This window comes from Dipodomys merriami, unplaced genomic scaffold, assembly GCF_024711535.1.
Source record: "Dipodomys merriami isolate MVZ:Mamm:240054 unplaced genomic scaffold, mDipMer1.0.p SCAF_22, whole genome shotgun sequence".
Classification (NCBI taxonomy): Eukaryota; Metazoa; Chordata; class Mammalia; order Rodentia; family Heteromyidae; genus Dipodomys; species Dipodomys merriami.
In genome coordinates this window covers 12,208,534-12,230,874 of record NW_027203604.1, presented here as the reverse complement: position 1 = coordinate 12,230,874, position 22,341 = coordinate 12,208,534, and the positions used below count along the sequence as shown (strand labels likewise).

At 44.4% G+C, this 22,341-nt stretch overlaps 1 pseudogene; it reads right to left on the bottom strand.

Annotated features, from left to right (window-relative positions):
• Nucleotides 1-843: 843 nt before the first annotated feature.
• Nucleotides 844-22,030, bottom strand: LOC138834917 (semaphorin-4D-like; annotated as a pseudogene).
• Between the last annotated feature and the right edge of the window lie 311 nt (nucleotides 22,031-22,341).

The following is a 22,341-nucleotide window of genomic DNA, read 5'->3' as shown; positions in this document are numbered from 1 at the left end:
GTACACATATTGTCATATGTATACAAGTGTACACATATTGTCATATGTATACAAGTGTATACATATTGTCATATGTATACAAGTGTACGTGTGTGCATGTCCAGTCTTATGTGTGTACAAGTATATGCATGTAGTTTGTACAGGAAACTGTATGGTACATGCAAAAGTGTGTGTGACATGTGCAGGTATGTATTGGCACATATCCGGGGCACTAATATGTGATTTGTGGAGTTATGCATATGTGGTATACATACCACATGAATACATGTGTGTTGAGTTTGGTGATGTGTGTGGTATATGTGTGTGTGGGCATGCCAGTGCGGAATGTATGCCATGTACATCCATGAATGTAACATGCTGGGTGTGAATAGAAGGATACAAATGTGATGAATGCACAAGTATGTGTGTGGAGTCTGGTGTTGTCCAAGATGGGCCTGAACTCCTGAGCTTCAGGAATTCTCTTGCCTCAGCCTCTCAAGTAGCTGAAGTCTCTGTGGTTCAGCATTCCAAGCTCTATTCAGTGCTGAGGAACAACCCAGAACTTAGATGCCTGCAGATACTTTTTGGTCAGGTGTTTTACATCGTGTCTCTATGGGGCTTGAATCCGGAGTGCAGTAGAAACCTTCACAGACACACTCAGAAACTTTCTCCATGTTGAGAAAGTTCTTCTTCCTGTTGAGTCCAAATAACGTGTCAAAGAGCCCAGGACTCCTTCACTGGCAGACTATGAGTGCAGGCTATGAGTGCAAGAGCCATCATATTGTTAAGCCAAATCTTCTCAAGCACATGTTACCAGTTAGGTAGATGCTATTCACATAAACTTCCGGGCTTGGAGAATGTGAAAACGGTGGCTTGGGGAAGTCTGTTTTTATTGTCATAAGCACAGGAATGGTTCCAGGTATTTGATAGACAGGGGAAGGGATTAGGGTTTTAATTTCAAAGGTGATAGAAGGGTCAAGAACATAGCAGAAAGGCAGGTTACCCAAAGAAGCTTCCTTTTCAGGAAGCTACTGTCAGGGTGGGCAGGAGTGAGGGAAGACCAAACACTTGGTCTCACCTTGCATCTGAAGCTGGGGATTGGGGACCTGTGGCCACCTCTGCTGGCCACACTCTCCTCCCCACACCTGAAGGTCCCACAACAAGCCAGGGCAATAGCTCTCAGACGTTTCTCTTTCAGTCTCTCCCAGCCAGGCCTATCAGGCTGCTATTGGCCAGAGCCTGAGAAGTGCAGTTGTGGGCTTACACCTGCGTCCAGAAGCACAGTGTGTGGGTAGTAGCTGAGCCTGGAGAGCTGACCCTCTGCTGGCCTTTGGTATTACTCCCTCTACAAACACTTAGCCCCATCTGGGTTTTTTTTTTTTCTATTCCCTTGTTTGGTCAAAGCCATTCCATGAGTCTGCTGGGGAAGGAGCAAGGCTTCTCTTTGGGGATAACTTGTCAGTTCTCTGTGATTTCTCCCTGCCTTGGGAACTTTGCTGGTGATGATGTCCAGCTGTCCCTGTCAGACACCAGAGCTGGCTTGGGCTGAATTACATTCTGTTAGGAGAAGCTCCCGGGATCCACTGGTGTCTCCTTTATGCTCTTCTGTAGATCAGAAAAAGCTGACTTGAGCTTCTTCTTTGCAAGAAGCAGGACTGAGCAGAATTTCAAGCACTGTCTCAGCAGGTTGCACTTGTAGCAGTTGTAGGCCAAGAAGATAAACAGGAAGAGGGACGCAAGAAGGCAGCTGTTGTCATTCGACCTGAGATACATTGTCTTCTCTGAGTGGAGCTGGGGGACTCTGTTGACTATAATCTTTGGATCCCAGGAATTGGTGGTAGCATGAACTCAGGAGGTAAGATGATGGCCCTAAGGAGGTAGGTATATCGGCTACGATATACCTGGGGCTGAAGGAGAAGACCCATGAGTACATGCTGATGACACTTTAAGGTTACAGTATTGACTTCCATCTTTGTGGCCTATGAATTTGAAACCAAGGGAACACTTTCATCTCTAGGATATAGCTGGCTAGCAGCTGTGAAACTGTATTGCTGCCGACCCTCTCCTCTGACATACACTGGTACTCTCCATTGTCTTCCTCTGACAGGTTGAAGATGAGCAAGTTTTTCCCACCCACAAGACCATATTTAAGTCTCTTGGCTTTCAGTGTTTGATTCTGGAACTTCCAAACCACCTGTGCCAGGTTGGACTTTAGGTAGCACTTAAGAACCACCATACCACCATGCCTAAAATAATGATGACGCTGTAAACTTCTTTTACTTTTACCTGAAACATAAAGATAAATGTTCACATCAATAATACTCTTCAACTGCTTTCAGAAATAGGTCAATTCCTATGGATGACTCAAGAGTCTCACCCACTGCAGCAAGATGGATATTCAGAACACAGGGGATAAAATATATGACCAAAAAGCAAGACAAGCCCCAACTAGCAGCCTTCGGGGACAAAAACAACTGTACAGCTCTAAGTAACAGAAATCTCATTTCTTAAAATTATATTAAGTGAAGTGAGACCTGAAGAAACATAGGTTGCACGCTTTCTCTCTTCTGTTGTAACTAGAATGTGCCTATAAATCTACAAGTAAACACACTGGATGATAGAAGAAGAATCTAGTCATTAACACAGTGAGATCAAAGAAGGATATCACAAAGCCTCCATAGCTGTGTGATATGATCATATAAAAGTATCTTTATCAAAATGAACTCCAAGATAGGGAAACAAGAGAGGATTTTTTTGTTATTTTTCTTTTTGTGTTTTTTTTTCTCCTTTGTCACTCTTTGTTTTTTATACCTTTTGTGTTGCATGTGAGTTTATCTGTTCAGGGGAGGGTAAAGGGGAGCCCAGAAATGGTGGGACAAGAGTGAACAAGTGCATCAGTGATATTCATTAGACACTGTTGAAAATGAATTATACGGTGGGGGGTGGGGGGAGGATGGGAAGGGATGGGAAGGGGAAACAAAGGAGGAGGCTACAATGCTTGATAAGAAATGTACTCATTATCTTGCCCATGTAATTGTAACCCCTCTGTACACTATTTTCACAATAAAAAATAAAATAAAATAAAGAAATGTACTCATTATATTGCCCATGTAATTGTAACCCCTCTATACAGTATTTTTACAATAAAAAATATTTTAAAAAAAGAAAATGAATTATACATCTTGTGGGAGAAGGGGTTGGGAGGGAAAAACTGTTCAAAAAGAATGTGCTCATTTCCTGACTTACGCAACTGTAACCTCTCTGTACATCACCTTTACAATGACAATTTTTAAAAACTAGAAAGAGAAAAAGAAAGAAATCCCATTTTTTATCCCATATCCCTGGAGAAAACACTTCAGCTAGGGAGGCTGAGCACTGGCCAGCTGGGTACCAGCAATGGCATCTTGAGTTAGCTGCCTTGCTGGCAGCCGCAAGGTAGGCTGGCTGTTGGTGCTAGTCCTACTCTTGCTTTCTTTTTCTCTTAGCATGCACAAAGATGGCTCTCTAATCTGAGAGGGAAGAGGGCTGGAGCTGAAGCATCCTGACCCAGTTCCACATTTGCCTGTAGCCACAACACATTCCCAATGGCCAACTGCAGACAGTGGGATTTTGAAGAGTGAACACCATCAGAACTAATTACAGTCTTAAATGTTTGGAATCAGAAGTACTTTAGATTTCAAATTTGTTTAGATTTTGTAATATTTACAAATTTGAAATATATATCTTGGGAAAGGGTAGATATAATATGTGTATATATACATACACATATATATGTATACATACATACATATATAACTTGGGAAGGGAACTAGAGTTTAATCATCCAATTCATTTGTGGTTCAGATGTATCTTAGACACACAGCCTGAAGGTAAATTTATACAATATTTTAAATTTCCTGGATGAAACGGTTTTGCAATATGTCATTTTCCACTTGTGGAATCACATTGGCACTCAAAATGTTTCAGATTTGAAGGCTTTGGATTAGAGCTAGTCAACCTGTACTCAAGTACTCCTTTCTTCCTGTTCTTTTTTTTTTTTTTTTTTTTTTGGTTGTATGGCTTGAACTCTGGGCCTGGGTGCTGTCCCTCAGCTCTTCAGCTCAAGGCCAGCATTCTACCAGTTGAGCCACAGCACCACTTCCAGCTTGTTCTGCTTATGTTGTACTGAGGAATCGAACCCAGGGCCTCATGCATACAAGGCAAGCACTCAACCACTGAGCCACCTTCCCAGCCCCCTTTCCTCCTATTCTTAACAACTCACAGTTTTGCTTAAGGAGCTCCAGGTAAGCAGGACATGAAAGAGCACAAGGTGGAGACAGAAAATGAATCCACTGAAGACATTTTTTTTTACATGTATGGGCCTTTAAGCACTTTTTTGTGAAAGAAAAAGGTAGAAAAGGGTAAGAAAAGGGAAAAGTCACAGCTCTGGGACATGACACATGAGTTTTGCTCAGAATAGAGAAAGGAAAACAAAGCACACAAAAACACAACAGAAGAGAAGCTTCCTGAGATGGCTGAACAGCCTTACTGTTCCTCAAGGGATCATGCAGCGTGGAATCACTCACCAGGGCATGAGGACACCTCACCACTCATCTCCTGAATCCAAGCCCTGCAACACAAAGGGATCCCCATCATTCACTGTGCACTTATAGGGGTGCATGCTCAAAGGTCCCAGCCTGTACCTGCTGGGCTTCTTGCCCTTGTACAATGCCACACAGGCATCCTCAGATGGGCTCCAGGCACAGTAGGGGTCCCGCGCCAGCACGCAGTCCTCACAGCTGCTGTGCTTCTCGCAGAAGGCCAGGGGGACCTGGACCACTCCTGAGTTGGAGCTGGCATAGACAAACTTCCTACCCTGTGTGTAGGAGACAGAGACAGAACAGATATAAGGTGGACGTCATGGATGGTGGGCACGAAGCCTCTCCAGCAGCTATGGGAATGAGGAGAGCATGTCTCTGAGTGCTGCACAAATGTAGAAAGGAAGTCTCCCAGGATGACAACAACAGGAAACAAGGTCTGATCCAGCATCAGACACCCTGTCAAGGGCATTCCTGAGTAGACATAACCCTAACTTTCCCTGGATCAATTTGAGGGATCTCATACCATGCCAGAGTAGAAACACTTCTTGGGGGAAAAGACCAAACTGGATCACCTGTGAGGTAGTATGGACATTCCTGCCGACCAGAACCTGTGGCACTGGGCAGGCTGGAAGGAACGTCGCCCAATCTCTGCACAATGAGATGCAGGTGGGTGGCTGTGGAGGTAGATGGCCTGTAGGGAAGAAGGGTCCATCCCAAGGGGCTTCTACCCTTCAGGACATTCAGCCTGCTTCTCCATGATGGGTAGTTCAATTAAGCAAATGGCTCAAATGAAACATGTTTAAATGACATCAACATGTGACAACTGAGCCACATATTACAGAGGCTAAGGGAGGAAAGAACAACTTTCCAAACCACAGTGGGCCATACCTGCTTCAGGCCAGGCCTCCTAGTAGATGCTAACATTAGCTGAAAGAATAGGTACAGTCACCCCTTGGTAGCAGCAGGAGTTGATTTTTAGGAACCCCTTTTCCATACTAAATTTGTAAGTGTTCAATGCCTTCAGAGATTGGGGTAACACCTATGCATACCCCTCCCCTCGACATGAAATCCTCCCTCAATGTTATCTAAGCACATAAATCACTCTTATACCATTCTGTTTTAGTGGATGATGACAAGGAAAGATTCTACATATGTTCAATCCAGACTCAATAATTTTCTGATTTTTTTCTTCCTATGATTTGTAGAATTGCAAATGGGGAACTACAGATATGGAACCCCAGATGTAGAAAGCCCACTGTATTTATTATTTACAATCAAGTTCCATCCCCCTGAATCAAGGAAAGTGGGTTTAACATACTCACATACATTATTTGACGTTCATCTCCTGGGAAGTGAGGCCTGATCTCCCTGACACCCTATGTGGGCCAGACATATTGCTACATGGGGCAGGGAAAGGACATCTGGAGACATGGACAGAGACCATGGCTGGAGACATATGCCTAACAGGCCCTACTTCTATTGTGTTCTCCCAATCTATGACCTCAGGACTGTGAAGGAAAATGACAGGCATATCACAAAGGGGCCATGCAGGTCTCAGGAGGCAGGGATAGACAGAGGGGCAGGGCAGACACAATGCCCTATTGAGTCATGGGGTTCAGAGTCAGACAACATGGATGGATTGTGGTATGTATGGCAAATGTGGATGTTGTGTAATGTGATGTATGTGGTTAAGTGTGTAGTATGATTCTTGCAGTGTTGTGTATGTAGTACACACAAATGATATACGTGTGTGGGTGTACCAAATATGTGGTGTGTGGAGTTGTATGTGATATTGGATATGGTGTTCATGGAGAATGTGTGCTATATGTAGTGTAGTGTGTGGTGAGTTTTGTTATGCGTACTGTTTGATGTATGTGTGTGCGTACAGTAAGTGATTTGTATGGGGATAGTGTAAAGTGTGTGGTGTGCCAATTGGTGTCTGTGTGTGTTTAAATCTGATATGTGTGGTATGTGGTGGGGTACTGGCTATATGAGTATGATGTAATATAGTAAATGCATGGCATGTTTGTGTTATATGTAGTGAGTATATGGTGTGATGTGTGTATGATCTCATGTTTGTAGTGTGTGGTGTGTGCATGGTATGTGTGGTGTGTTCAGACAAGAAGTCTCTTGCCCTGTGCTGTCTTTTGGTAGGGGCAGGTGTAGGCCCAGCTCACAGGTTCTCACTGTGGATGTAATGTTTCATAAGATTTGCATAACATTCACAGTGACCCAGTGAGGAGGTTTCTTTCCCTCCATTGTATGGTGAAGAATATGAGGCACAGAGCAGCATGTGGCTGGCTGCCCACGGTAATAGGGCCAACACACAGATCTCAGAAAATGGACTTACCTGTATTCTGCTCCTCATTTCTCCATTTCAGCTGTAAAATAGGGTAGTAACACTTTCTACAGCCAGGTGGACATGTGACATATGATGGTAAGCTATAATCAACAGGGGAAACCCAGCACTTCCAACCTAAATGTTCCTGTCCAACTTTCCAGGTAAAGGTTTTGTTATGCTTGTTGTTGTTGTTGGTGGTAGTCATGGGGCTTAAACTCAGGGCCTGGGCACTGTTCCTGAGCTTTTTTTTTTTTGCTCAAGGCTAGTGCTCTACCACTTTGAGCCACAGCTCCACTGCCAGTTTTTACGTGGTTAATTGGAGGTAAGAGTCTCATGGACTTCTCCTGCCTGAGCTGGCTTATGAATTATGATCCTCAAATCTCAGCCCCCTGAGTAGCTAGGATTGTAGGCACAAGCTACCAGTGGCTGGCCCTGCAGTTTTTATAAGTTGAACAGAAAAAAAACTTATTTTATGAGCTATAAAAAGTTTATGGCATGATAAACTCAGAGTCTACCAGGAGGCTTGCTCCTCTATGTCTTCTCCAAGCTAAATGGAGCTACAGGCTAAGTTAAGGGCCTGCAGGCCAGGCTTCCAGCCTCTAACCCTCCAGAATCCAGTCAATTTCTTAACAGAAAACATTTGTAGTCCCTGGTTCAAGAGAAAGTACAGTGTCAACAGAATGAGGTGTCGAGTATCCTATTGTTTCTCTTAGGAGTTCATACATTGACAAGTCTTCATATGACATGATTTCTAGCCAACATAGTCTGATCTCACTGGTTCAGAGAACAAGAACATTCATTTTCATGATACAACGTCTATCTCACCTTGATACTGGCCTCTTGCACTAAGGACTCAGTGAAATTTTGTCTCCCTAGTTCTGCCTTCCTCCATTCCAAACTTCAGATCTCATAGTCACAGAATAGCTTTGTGTATGAGTCCCAAGACTAGCATATCAGGGCCAGGAAGAGAAGGGTGGCCAAGACTAGCTTGGCCAGTATCTATCACATCACAGACCTATAAAGCCATTCAGCAAGGCAGCCACCAGACCTACTGCCTGGGCCCCTTACCTCCTTTGAAGACAGCAGTAGGGTTTGAACTGGTTCCGAGTTCTGGAAAATCCGTGTCTCCTCAATGATATGCATGCTATTCTTTAGGCTGACAGCTTTGTGGAGGGTGCCCCAGTCTGCAAGGCCAAAGTCACAGTGTCAGTGAGGCAGCCCCAGAGGGACACACCTAGCTCACCAAACCACTTCCAAAATACTCTCAATGAAGTACTGAGATTAAGAGGACAGTGTTGCATAAGGAACAAAAGGAAAAGCCTTTGACAAATAACCTATTAGAAACTCAAGTTGCAGATTATTCTTTTTTTCTTATAAAGCTTAATCCTTGGTTCATGGTTGATCCCAACAACCCTCATCAACAAAGGTGGTTCCTGGGCTCCACTGGCTCTCCAGGGACTTATCTCAACAGGGCTCAAGGAAGGCGCCAGAACATACAAGTCAGCTGGGAAGCTCTCAGGGTTGGCTTGATGCCCTGTCAGCTGCTGTGGCAGGAGTACTGGTCCTAGAGTATAAAGTGAACAGAAGGGGTGCTCCCCACAGGTCAGGACCCATCTCAGTCTGGCTCCTCCCAATGCCAGGAAAAAGGCCTCCCCGCAGCACTTAGGAAATGCCAGAGTGCTCAGCGCTCACAGTCGCTACATGCATTTCCACAACAGGGACTTTATTGCAGAAGCCTATTCCAGATATAGGCCAAGACTTCCATGTTCAAACAAGCTCTCTAGGTGGCTGATGGTCACAGAAACCTGGAAGCTCAGGTGGCATAATTCTTTCATGCTTCCACCACATGGCTTACCTAAAGAGAGATGTCTGATCTACCTACAAAGGATTTTAAGTATACTTCCAATCACTTACCCAAGGATACAGACTCACTGTGACTGTGAAGCCCTCAGAACCCACCTGTGCTGATGAACATGATGTCATAGATGGTTCCATCCAGGGCTTGGGTCCTGTCCACCACGATCTGGGTATAGTTCACATCTTTTTTGACTAATCTGGGCCTGTTGTCTACTGGAGTTACTGAGTCATCCATCAAAGGGTGTTCTTTAACAAACAACAGTGTTCTGTCTGGTAAATTCCAAGAGCTGGTATGGTTGGCTGTGCGTACCTTGCTGTTGACACACTGTGAGGGCAAAATTTCTCCTGGTTAACATGCACACCCATCACTGAGCAAGCACAGCCTCTGTATTCTCCTCAGCTGTAGCACTGAGGGCTACAGCCACACTGAATGTCTTCAAAGAAGGGTGACAGAGAATACCTAAAGGGGCCTCTTCCCAGGAGCCAGAGGACACAATTTTAAATCACATCCACAAAATGTGACTGATCTTGACACATAATCAGGGGAAGAATTATCTATCAATGAACTAATCTCCAAGCTTTGGAAATTAAAGACACTTGTCATAATAGCTTTCCATAAAGATAAGGATTCTGACAAACATTGATGAAAAACAAAATTTTTTTTTCTTCTAGAGGCCATTTGAATATTTATAACATCATTCTCCAGCCATATGATATCATCAATAATAGGCTAGAGGCAGCCAATGAGAGCTGACTGGAAGCATTTATGGCTATCCCATCATGCACCAAATAATTTCTCAGATTGTACATGACCCACAGACTGGACATTCCCAACCATGATGATAGAGAAAGAGGGGGAAAAAATGGTGCCAGTTTCCTCAAATTTGGGACCTTTCCAAAGTTTATGAGTACAATAAACTAATTTTTCAGTGCCTACTAAAGAACTGATGGTATCTGGTCAGGGCCAGGCATCCAGAGCTGGCATGGGGTGGGGGTAGGGGAGGCCCATTTACTACATGACAAATGAGTGGGCAGCCAGATCAGCCTAAAACTCTTGATTCATGACAGTAAAAAATCACCGGTAGAGAAATTGCGTCTTTTTCTGCAGGAAACTGAACTGTATTATGCAAATTCAGTTCCACAAAATAGACAGTAGCACATTCCTTTGGGAAGAGCGTCCTGAGACCTGTTAAACAATACACAGCAAAGGGTCAGGCTTCCCTCTTCAGTTCTCAGGCCCAGTGGATGCCTGGCATGGTATAGACTCACGGTGGCCAGGAGACTCACTTTCTAGGAGGCCCTAGCATTTGTGAGATGTTATCATCAGGGCCAAGACCCTTGAACAGGAAGAACAACCTTTCCCTAGAGCCCGTGCCCTGCTCACCGCTCCAGGCCGCGGAGTGGGCACCAGACCATAGTAGGGTACCCACTTGATGGGAGACTGGCCCACTGCGATGCTCTTCATGAACTTGCCATGAGAGAAGACTGCCTCCACCATGGACAGTGTGTAGACACAGACTGCCGACAGCCCTATGTTATTCCTGCAAAGGAGAGGCTGTGTGAGTGCATGACGTGAAGCGGGGCACTGGGGAGGGCATATATCCCATTTGTCCAGGGCAGCACTTACAGCTGTGGGGTGAAGAGCGCGTAGAACATGGGTTCCTTGAGGTCTGGGGCCCTCAGTACAAAGACATCTTGTAATATGTTGAAAGTCAGACCCATATCTGTCTGGGAGCAGATCAGCTTGGCCTTCAGGAAAGAGGTCCACTTCTTCTGCAAGACCTTCCAACCACCTTGGTCCCCCTAAGACCCAAGAGACAGGTCATGGTAAGAGAGCCTAGATGGCTCATAAGCAGGTATTGCATACGGGGTGGAACAACCACCTCACTAGCTCACAGCATGACCTGGACAAGCCTTGCTGAGTGAAAGGAAAGTAGATAGTGCTAGCTAGCTCAGATCACACTTTCTGGATCAAATTAAAACAAAGCAGACAAACTCCTCTCTCTTAAAACTCATCTAATGACAACTGAAACAACTACTCTGCGGCACTCTGAATGAGCTCTGACACAACAAGACTGGCTCTTGGAGTGTGAGAATCTCCAAACAACCTCTAAGTGAATCATAAGGGCCTGGTGGGTGGCAGGCAGTCTCTAGACATGAAACCTATCTTGGGTGAATGTGTGAATTTCCTCTTTGACAGATCCAAGCCTCCACTTCCATTCTACCTGCTGACATATAGTAGAATGAAGGGCCTACTAAGTTGTTCTTAAACACTGTGCAGTGGCCAAAGGAGTGAACTCTCAAGACTTCATAGCTGGGAGAGAATACAACTGATCCACCTTCTCTATGGTTACCTTCCCACGGTTTCAGATACAGAGTCTGAGAGTCTGTTCTATTTATCTAATTTTTAAGTTATTTTTTAAATTTTTTATTTAATTTTTAATTTATTTTATCTAACGCATAGACTAAACTTTATCATAGGCATATATGTGTAGGAAAATAGCACATATGGATCCAGTATTGTCTGTGGTTTTAAGCATCCACTGGGAATTCTTAGAATGAATGTTCCATGGGTCATGGAAACCAGTGAACTGAAAACGTGCATGCCAAAGAATATGAAATGAAAGAGTCTTTGTTTATTTTGGACACACTGAAAACCCACTCCATTCTCATCTCTACTATATAATCACGGAAAGACAAATGATGAAGTGTGTAAGAAGCCCTTATTTTTCCTTCTGATGTTTTAGCAGAGGAAATTTCTAGCTTGTCAGTGGCCATTTGTCTCATGGGCTTCTGAGTCTCTGTGCACGAAATGGCATTCCGGCCTCAGTCCAGCAGTGAGAAAAGGTACAGGACCAGAAAAGGATTCTGAGGGGACACAGAAGCCTTACCAAGCCTCATCGCATGAATTTGATGGAGTGGGTCTTAGCTACTATGCAAAGCCTTACCCTAGAGCTAGGTGTCAAGATCAGCCAAAGTAGGTCCACCAGCTATGGAACTGCATGCAGCAGCAGTGGAGAATGAGGGCACTGACACCTTCAGGTTGGGCTGCTGCTAGAATGCTTCATTTACCTGCCGGCAGCCCTGGACTTGTATTAAGCACCCACCATGCAAGGCACCAGCCTGGCCTGAACACTGGTGGTACATATCTCTGCAAGAGGAGGAGTGAGACAACCATGGGTGAAGAGCAACCTGGGCACTGAGTGAGCCCTGGCTAGAGAAGATCTAGGCAAACAACTCAGGTCCACACAGCATCCACTTTCTGCTTTGTGTGATGGGCTGTTAAGGGAAGTGCGGCAGTTCTGTGTATTAGTGGCATGAGATCTTTGTTACTATGAGGAGAGATTCTAATAAGGGTCACCACAAGGAAAGACCATTTGGCAACTGGAAATCGAATGACTTCCACATGGGATAAATGTCTGACCACTGCAGCTAATTGTCTTTTGTGGGTCCTGATGTTATATCTAAGATGTCACCCTGCCTTCTCTAAGATGCCAGCTAAGCTACCCTTGAGATTTGCTAACTCTACCCATGGCCGTTCTCTGGTGCTGAGCATCTGCTTTTAAGAACATCCTTGCCTCAAATCTCCACACATATACATCAAGCTTAGAACCTGACAAACATTTAAGTGCAGTTCTCACTTCTTAGCCTTCAGTTTTTGACTCGTTCATTCTTGAGTTGACTGAGCTCCCTGAGCACAATCCACAAAACCTAACTTTTTCTATAATTCTGGGAAGTCTAAGGGCAGTGCTTGAAAACCACAGGCTCATGGGGTGCAGGCTGGGTACGATTATCACCTTAGTCCCCATGAACGCTATTGGCAAGGGGGAGAGGTTCTGATAACAAATACACGGCATCTGCCAGGCCTCCCAACAGTGAATGCTATTGCAGGAGGGGATTAGGTAGCAGGAAAAGGTGCATTTCCAGGCCTGATCCTACAGGACAGGAAGACTAGGCTAGCAGGGCAGTACTTACCTTGCACACTCTCGCGATGCGGGGGATCTTTAACTTGGAAACAAAGTCATACTCCACAGACACTTCCGTAAAGAAGAAGTAGATCTTGTCATCATCACCCTCAGAACTGTTGGAGCTTTGTCGGATTACATCAGCAGAGACAAAGCTAGGGTCTGCAGAGACATGACCCCGGATTGTCCTTACATTTAGAGTGTGTCACTGCCTGCTCCCAATGGTGTCACAGGCAGTCAGTGCAACCTTGGGGCTAGGGACTTCCCTACAAGGACATCTGGAGTGTGTGCACTATGTTGGAATCAAACTCCAGAGTCAGGAATGATGACTGTGTCATGCCTGGTCATGCCAGACTCAGAAAGATGGCCCTGATGCTGGTCCTGAAAAACAACCTCTCCACAAGGGACTCAAACCAATTAACTGTAAAAGAAGCAGTTGCTCTAAGACTCTGGCCCACTCTCAAGAGAAGCTAGCTGCCTCTGCATATCAGGCCACAGTCACCACCCCCGGAGAGGGAATAGAGGCTGTAAAGAGGCCAAAAATCTCTCTGGCCACTACCTTCAGGAAAAAGCAATGAGAAGCCTCTTACTACCTGCTCCCAAAGCTGGGCATAAGCCAGCTATCATCTGGAGGTAGCAGGTCCTGGAGGTGCGGCATAAAACCTGGATTTCTGATGTCATGCCCAAATAACTCCACATCCCAATGTGACAAATCTGAGTTTGCCACTTACCATCAAGTGTCAATTACTGAAATCTCTCTACTCTGTTCTCAGAGAAGGAGGTTAATGCAACCTTAAAGTAGTGCTCTGTGAACATAGAACAAACCAAACAGGATGCCCTGGTTTCTGGAAGGATCCTTGAAAAGTTCTAGTTAGCTGCTAACAGTTCAGAACACTGGGAGCTCAAGGAACACTAGAAGAGAAGTGAACCAATGCCCACCCAGTATGCACCTTACTATCTTACCATTACAGAACATCTTACCATACAGCCATTGGATGTTTTGTTCTGTCCGCAAAGCACTGTGGGAAGGATTTCGAGAGATGATGTGCTCGGTCCCTAAAAAATTGTATGCTGTCCCAGAATAAAGCTCTCCATCTTCAGTACCCCAGGAACAGGGAGGAGAGGGAAAAAAAAAGAATCAGAACAACTCCTTCTCTGTGGCATCAAGATCAATTTCTTTGTAACTGAATTAAGTCCGTCTGTAAAAGACGAAGTTTTCCAATTGCTGGGATGCCCTTCTAGTTCTTACAGCTATGCCTTTTCTTTGGAATAATTGTAGCTGCCACATTCATTTGCACCATGGACTTCAAAGTATTGACTGAATGCAAGCAACAACTTCTCAAATCCCATAAAAGAATAACAAATGCTCCCTGCTGCACCAGGTTACACCTGACAAAATCATTCCAAGTTGAAAACTCTGTCACTCGAAACACGGGTTATTTCCCTTTGATGCAAACAATATAGCTTACCTCACCTAATATAAATGTGCTCAGAACACTTACATCGCATGTAGGAAGGCCCAATCGCCTCACTCAAGGCCTGGTTTGAAATCAGGTGCTGAGAATATGGATAATACTCTGAACACTGCACTAGAGGTGAAGAATGAATGACACCATACAGTGTACCTTACATCATCATAGAGTAGAAAAATTATAAATGGAATTATTCCATTTATAATGGGGACTGCATAATTGTAAATATCTATAAGACTTATAGGTCACTGCTGAGATGAGACCACAGTAGGCAGCTCAAGTTTCTGTGGCTAACCTCTCTCCCAAAGGAGAATGTCTTAGAGTGATTGCCAAAAATGGATGTAAAGTAGTGTGCTCTCTCAGTAGTGACTATCTCTTTGAATGATGAATTCAAAACTCTTCTTAAGGAGTCTGTGCCAAAGGATAAATACCTACTCTTGGGAGAGACCAGGGCCAGGCGTCAGTGGCTCACAACTGTAATCCTAGCTACTCAGGAGGTTGAGATATGAGGATCACTGTTCAAAGACAACCCAGGCAAGAAAGTCCATGAGTTCTTACCTCCAATATGCTACTCAAAAAAAAAAAAAGACAGAAGTGGAGCTGTAGCTCAAGTAGTAAAGTGATAGCTGAGCAAAAGAGGCTCAGGGACAGCGCTCAGGCCCTGAGTTCAAGCCGAAGCCCCAGCACACACACACACACACACACACACACACACACACACACACATTGAAATCAGAGGCCCAGCACTGGTGGCTTACAGTTGTAATTCTAGCTACTCAGAAGGCTGAAATCTGAGAATTATGGTTCAAAACCAGCCTAGGAAGGAAAGTCCATGAGACTCTTATTTCCAATTAACCATCAAAAAGCCATAAGTAGAGCTCTGGCTCAAGTGGTAGAGAACTAGTCATGAGTGATAAAGCTCAAGGACAGTGCCTAGGCCCCAAATTCAAGCCCCAAAACTAGCCCACACACACAAAGAAATGAGACCAAGGAAGAAAGACAAAAGAAGGAACAGGAGCTAGTGTTCTATGTAAGGATGTAACACTACGTCATAACCTTCAGAGAGGAAAAGCCTGAGGAGAAGAACTCACCAACCATGATGGATGTGTGGCTATGTGCAGGATCATAGGGACACTTGCCTTTGCCATCTTCATTTTTTCCCAGAAACTCAAAGGATGTTAAGTTCTACAATGGAATAAAAGCAAAGGCATCTTAAGACTTCTGAGTTTTCAAGTCCACCACAGCCAGGCTGCTGGAGTCTAGGCACCTGGAGGCATTTGTCAGCAGTTCATTTTCTAGAGTGTTTCTCTAGTCCCAAGAACCCCCTGAACCCCACCTTGTGCCACACTTTGGTTGTGGACAATAAGGAACAGAGGAGCCATGTGGGCTGCACATTCTTTTCACAGCCTGGTAAAGTTATCTTATTTTTTGGTTGGTTGTGGGGCTTGAACTCTGGGCCTGGGTGCTGTCATTGAACTCTTCAGCTCAAGGTGAATGCTCTACCACTTGAACCACAGCACCACTTCCAGTTTTCAGGTGGTTAATTGGAGATAAGAGTCTCATGGACTTTTCCTGCCAGGGCTAGCATTAACCGTGATCCTCAGATCCCAGCCTCCTGAGCAACTAGGATTACAGATGAGAGCCACCAGCGCCCAGCCGGCCTGGTAAAGTTTTACAGATAAGAATTACTACCCCATTGCTCACATGGCTGGCCTGAGGATACCTTCATGTTTTGGGATACAAATCATCTTAGGCCTCCTTAAAGTCCTCCATTTTTCTTTAATCACTGCTCAGGCTGTCGTGAGCACAAGTGACCCACAAGGAAAGTCCCCAGTCTTACCAGGTAGTCACAAGTGGGCTTGAAGGCATTGGTCCCACACACATAGAGGGAGCTGGCATTGAGTGGTTGAAGCACCTGAATGTAGTTGAGGCATTCTGTCTGTTGGGAGATAAGAGTCAACTGACAATGAAAGCACTAGCAATGTCCAATCTGTGAGGCCCGTTCTGAGCTTCTCTCCTTTCCTCTTCATACAGTGACCTACTTGTTCTATGGAGTGGATTGTAACATTTCAGGCACCTGCATATACCTAAACTATAAGCTGAAGAGTAATAATTTTATCTCTTCTATGTCCATAGGATACACAATTACTGGGTCAATTTCAGTATCACTAATTGACACTCAACAAAGACCAGGGGACCAAAGCAAGCACTGAGTTGACCTCAAAATTGTACATTGCTACATTGCTATAGACATTGCTATATTATATATGTAGCTATAGTATATACATTATGTTATATATTATATTATAAACAATATGGCAATATATAAAAATGTATGTGTGTAAATATTTATATATCACTATATGAATGATATATATACCACTAAACACAAACCATATAGATATAGATATAGATATAGATAGATATATCTATATATATAACTAAACACACATCTTTCATTTGGTTGGCCAAATTGCCAAAGACTATATGGCATAGAAGGCTTCTGCCTTCCAGGACCCACTCTCTACATGTATACACAAAACTAGAAATAGCTTTCTCACCACCCAGCCCCACCCAAGGCTAAAGGCTAGCCAAGAGGTAGTGTTTCCAGCTGTAATTCATAAAGGCCACAAGAGGAAAACAAAGGCACCATTTAGGAGCCTCCATGATATTTGGGGGAGTGCTATAGTCTGAAATTATTTTAAATCAGGCCCTTCCTTTTGCTATAACTGGCAGGGAGGGTGCAATTCATAATCACCCCTACTCCACATTGCAGGGGAAGGCTCCAGGACATTGTCTGGTGTCCACACAGAGTGGACAGTGCCAAGAGCTGATTCACTTGACTCTAAAGACCGTATGGTCCCTGCAATTCCATCCATGCCTGCTGTCCACATACTTCCTCAGTGAACACTGGATGTAGAGACAAATGCTTGAGCACTTTCCTAAGAAAGTTTAGCAAGAAAATACATTTTAAAACTAGAGTTTCAAAACTACAGTTTTCCCCAACCCTGCTGTCATGAGCAATGGTCAGATCCGACTAGGCACCCACAGTCTTAGAACCTGGACATGTGTCTAGCACCAGCAGAGACACAGTGGCACAGTGGGTAGAGGGTGACTCGGGGCTCTTAAGAGAAAGGAGAGTCTCATAGAGCTCCCTGGATAGAGAGCATCTGAAGGGCCTATGGGATGGGACTCTGCCCAGAATTTCCAAGTCTGGGAAATGTCTCCAGATCTCAATCTGTAGACAAGACCCATCAGTCCAGAATCTTATACCACATGTTGGTGGGCATCAAAAATAGTTTCAAAATCTCAAGCATTTGAATAAACCCAATTCATACAAAGGAGAACATTTCCACTTCTATTTCTTGAGTGCCTCCTATGTCTGGCATCTGCTGTGAATGCCCACCCCCAGTTAGAAGCAGAAGGAATGAACTTCCCCAGGCTCTATGGCCCAACAAAGCTCATCAGGACCACTCAACCACACACCATGACCAGCTGCACACAGCTATACTCGCGATATTAGACAACTAAGGAGAACATGCAGGGTTTTGTAACTGGTGAAAGCACTTACCTCTCTTGACTTTCCCTTTTTGGTGCATTGTACTTTTTTGTCCTCAGAGACATTCCAGTACACCTGTTGGAAAAGAACAAATGGTAAGTAAAAGGTAGGATCCGATATATAGCTTAAAAAACACATGATGGAGGTCAGAGCCCAGCAGTCTCTAAATTGGGGTATACAATCTCAGCTTGAGAAGGAGGGCCATCTGGGGCCTTCTTGAACTTTCTGTGATTATGACCTGAAATAAGGAAGACTCTTATCACTCTCTTGCCCACTACAGAAGAACAGCAACAACTAAAGTATTCAAAGTGGGAAAAAATTACTTTTGTCAAAAATATAAAACACTGGAATAGGGTTTTTTTTAAAATCATTTTTAAAGTGGCTGGTTTGGAAGAAGATGCATGGCTCAAATAGTAGAATGCCAGGCTTAAGAAAAAAGCCAAGCAAGAGTACTCAAGCCAAGCCTTGAGTTCAAGCTCCAATACTGGCACACACACACACACACACACACACACACACACACACACACACACACACACACACACACACACACACACACACACACACACATACAATATAGTTGACTGATTTAATGCAGCTCTATTGACCAACACGGACTAAGGTATAGTATCAGTCTAGATTCCCATCAGAATGGATACAAATATATGGTATATCTACATATTTATTATATCTATATTATTCAACCATAAAGAACAATGAACTCCTGTCATTTTGAGGGAAATGCACTGAGCTATATTATGTTAAGTGAAATAGCCAGACATAGAAGGACCAGATTACATGTTCTCTAACATATGTGGAGTCTAAAAATAGGCAACCTAAAAATACAATACTGATTTCTGCAGTATATTAATTAGGATAGGTGGAAATGGCTGGGTTTGATGTGCACGCTGTATAAATGCATTGGAAATTTTTATTTTTGGTCCAGTCATGGGGCCTGAACTCTGGGCCTGGGCGCTGTCCCTCAGCTTTTCTGCTCAAGGCTTTTTTCTTTTGGCTTATGTGGTGCTGAGGAATCAAACCCAGGGCCTCATGCATGCAAGGCAAGCACTCTACCGCTGAGCCACCTTCCCAGCCTCTGCATTGGAAATTTTAAATGAAACAATAACCCCTTTATATAATACCTTAGTAATACAATAAAATTATATTTTAAGAAAGATTAAAATTTGTTTTCTAAACAAGAAAAAAATAATATGTACAATTAATACAGGCTAACAATGAAAGTAATTTTGAAATCCACTTTTTAAAAGGCAGCCTTGAAGTTGACTTGGTAGGAAGAATTCCTTACAAATGTGTTGGCAGACAGTGACAGTGTTAACTACAGTGTCAGCTCAGCCCCATTTGCTGAAGGATCCATGTTGATACATCTCCCTTCCATGGACACCACAGGACAGAAAGCAGCACAAGATAGAGGGGAAACAAAAGGCCCTAAGCTCCTGCTATGGCCTTCCCTAAAAAACCATCACTGTCTCCTAAACTTTAGGACATTTTGGACTACTCTGAGATGTATACAGGTGTGGGGCTCAGCAGTCAGAAAGCACACAGAGCTGCATCTGGAAAGGGAAGCCCAGGTGAGGGGCTATTCAAAACTAATGCTGTGAATTTCCACCGTGACCTTGTGCCAGCCACACTCACACATGGTGGCAATGCAGCCACTGGGACACACAAGAATGGAATAAGATTCTAACTGGGCTGGGCGCCGGTGGCTCACGCCGGTAGATCTCAGGAGGCTGAGATCTTAGGATTGCAGTTCAAAGCCAGCCCGGGCAGGAAAGTCTGTAAGACTCTTATCTCCAAATTAACCACCAGAAAATGGGAAGTGGTACTGTGGCTCAAAGTGGTAGAGTGCTAGCCTTGAGTTGAAGAACTCAGGGACAGTGCCCAGACCCAAAGTTCAAGCCCCACAACTGACCAAAAAAAAAAAAAAAAGATCCTAACTGGCAACTTCACTCCAAATCTACAAAGCACCTATCTATATGAAACCACATAAATGGGACTGAGCGTAGGTCACATTTACAGTGTTTACACTAAGAACTTCTGCCAGGCAAAGCCCTACCAATGTAATCAGGGCACACAGTTCAGAAGGTGAGAGTCACCGAGATGAGGGACTGAATCTTCTTGTCCCTGCTCATGGCAAGCTCGGTACCCAACCCAGCCCCAGAGGAGGATGTAAGAAGAGGTCCAGGTTAGACACTGTCACCATGCAAGGGGCAATGTCAAGGCTAAGATGTAAGACAGGAATACAAAACAAACTTGAAGCTGCAATGATAAGACCAGACTTACGTCCCCTGGATTCAAATTAATTGTATGAATAAACAAAAATATCCACGAGCGAGTTGATGATGGATTTGCTGGGTGCTTTTTTTGGTTTATTCAGACAAAAAAAAAAGGATCCTCTTCCTTAAGAATTGAAGAGATAAAGGCAGAACCGGGATTTGCCTCCAGGCCACTAGAGCCAGAGAAGGTTCCAGGCAGGAGGGAAGCCTGACCTATGGAAGTGACATGGGTGTCAGCTTGGCAGTACTATAACTCTTGTTCATAGACACAGCACAATGAATATCTATCCATCAATAAAAGCTAAAAGGGCAGGGAATAGGATACAGGGGGTGATATAATAATGAAATCCCCCCATAGAACTAATATAAGCCAAAGAAAGGCAAAAAGGGTGAAAACGGAGGGGAGGGGAAGGAGCAGGCTGACTAAACTTCTGGACACCAAGATAGGGCTGAATAAACGCAAAGTTGGAAGGGCATTCTGGGAACAAGAGGCTCCCCACCGCTGCAGGTCTGCATGGCTGTTGGGGAGTGGGGCTCAGAACACACCTCATGCTGCTTCTGAGAGATGTTGAGTGCATTCACCGCAAAAATGGCCTCCCGGGCGCCCACATACAGCGTGTCCTTGTGCTCACTCAGAAGCAAGGCCGAGTAGTTGAAGACGCCTGGCTCGTGAAACCACACCAAATCTACCTCTGTGGGAAGCAAAGGGAACCATCAGAGCCAGGAAAGGGGGTCAGAGGCAAGGAATTGTTGAGCTTACTCAGATCTAATAGCCCCATTCAGTTACGGCAAGCATGATTATGTGCAGGCCTGTAAGAGCAGAGCTTGTAGGCTTTATCTGCTCATGAGGCCTCCAGAGCACACTGCAATGCTGCCACCAAGTGTATAAGAGAGGTAGAGCCAGGATCTGCATCAGGTGTTTGACCCAAAGTTGTACAGCTGACTCCCTTTCTTAAGTCCTGCCAAGTTCCAAGAGCCCTACTGAGTGGTCTCCCATAGGATCCCTGGCCAGACACCTTCACCTGTGCATCCACCTCATCTGTGTGTCTCTAATCATCCTCAGATTAGGTCTAAACATAATGTAACAATTCAGGATTTTTTTTGAAGCAGGTTCTCAACTCTCAAATGAACACCAACTTTCATTCCTATGATGTAAAATACCTGTCTAAGGAACATTGTGCCTAAGAGCTAAAACTACAGCTATGAGCTATCACTTTCAGGTAAGCATTGTTTTTTAAAGAATCTGTCTTATCTTTCTTGCTTTCCTGTCATCAGTCTGAGAGCTTGTATCTTGGCTTCTACATAAGGCCAGGCGTCTACTTGATTGAACAGTCTAGGGGTTCAGGAAGTGTCTTGAGCTCCTGAAAGCATGTCACTTCCCTCATATTCTGATCTCTCTGCCTTCAATGCCACTTAAGGCCTGTGTCACAATCATTCTGGAATCCAGACCCTGAATGCCTGCTCTTCAAATATATGACTAATTTCCATGGAGCTGATGTCTTGATGTAGCTCAATGGTTCATTATATAGTTGTTCTCAAACTATGAGGCCTTAAGAGCATAAATAACACTTGAATGATTTCCCTGAGTATCTATCACAGTGCCCAGCACAGATGTCCAAGAACCTATCAAAATGCAAACCAACACCAAACAGGAAGAGCCAGGTGCTAATTAGAGCCAGGCGCTCTAATTTTCCAAAGCAGAGGGAAGTGCACAGAGGATACAAGTCCCATCCAATGGCCTGGCTATGCCTGAGATGCTCGGAACCTTGGATGGAAGCAGCTCCATTGCTCAGGACCCAATATTTATGCTCACAATCCCCTATATCAGAGACCTAGGGGCCAAGACACAGGTCCTGGGAAAGGAACTAATCATAGCTGAGACCAGCAAGCAAGAAACACTCATTCCCAAGCTGTCATCATCTCATGCTTCTACCCAAGTGTGTGGAGCAGGCACTTGCTTGTGCCAGGCAGGGCCTTGGCCATTACGGAGTACTAGGAAGGAAGTGTCCTTAAGTGATCTCCAATTCAGATATCAATGGGGGTCTCATGGACCATTTCTCAGTCATCAAAGCATCACACTAAACAGTTGCATGCACTCTCAATGGTCACACAAAGACATCAATAGGTCAAGTGCTGGGTGCCCAGTATCCACCCTAGTGTCCCAGCTGGTCCATTCCCCTCCCATACTACAATCACCTGTGCAAATTTAGCTCTCACCTCCCAGCTCCCAGGTGATGCGGGGTCTGGGTGCAAATGATACTACTGTCCCACATGCCACCATCAGGGCTGTGAGA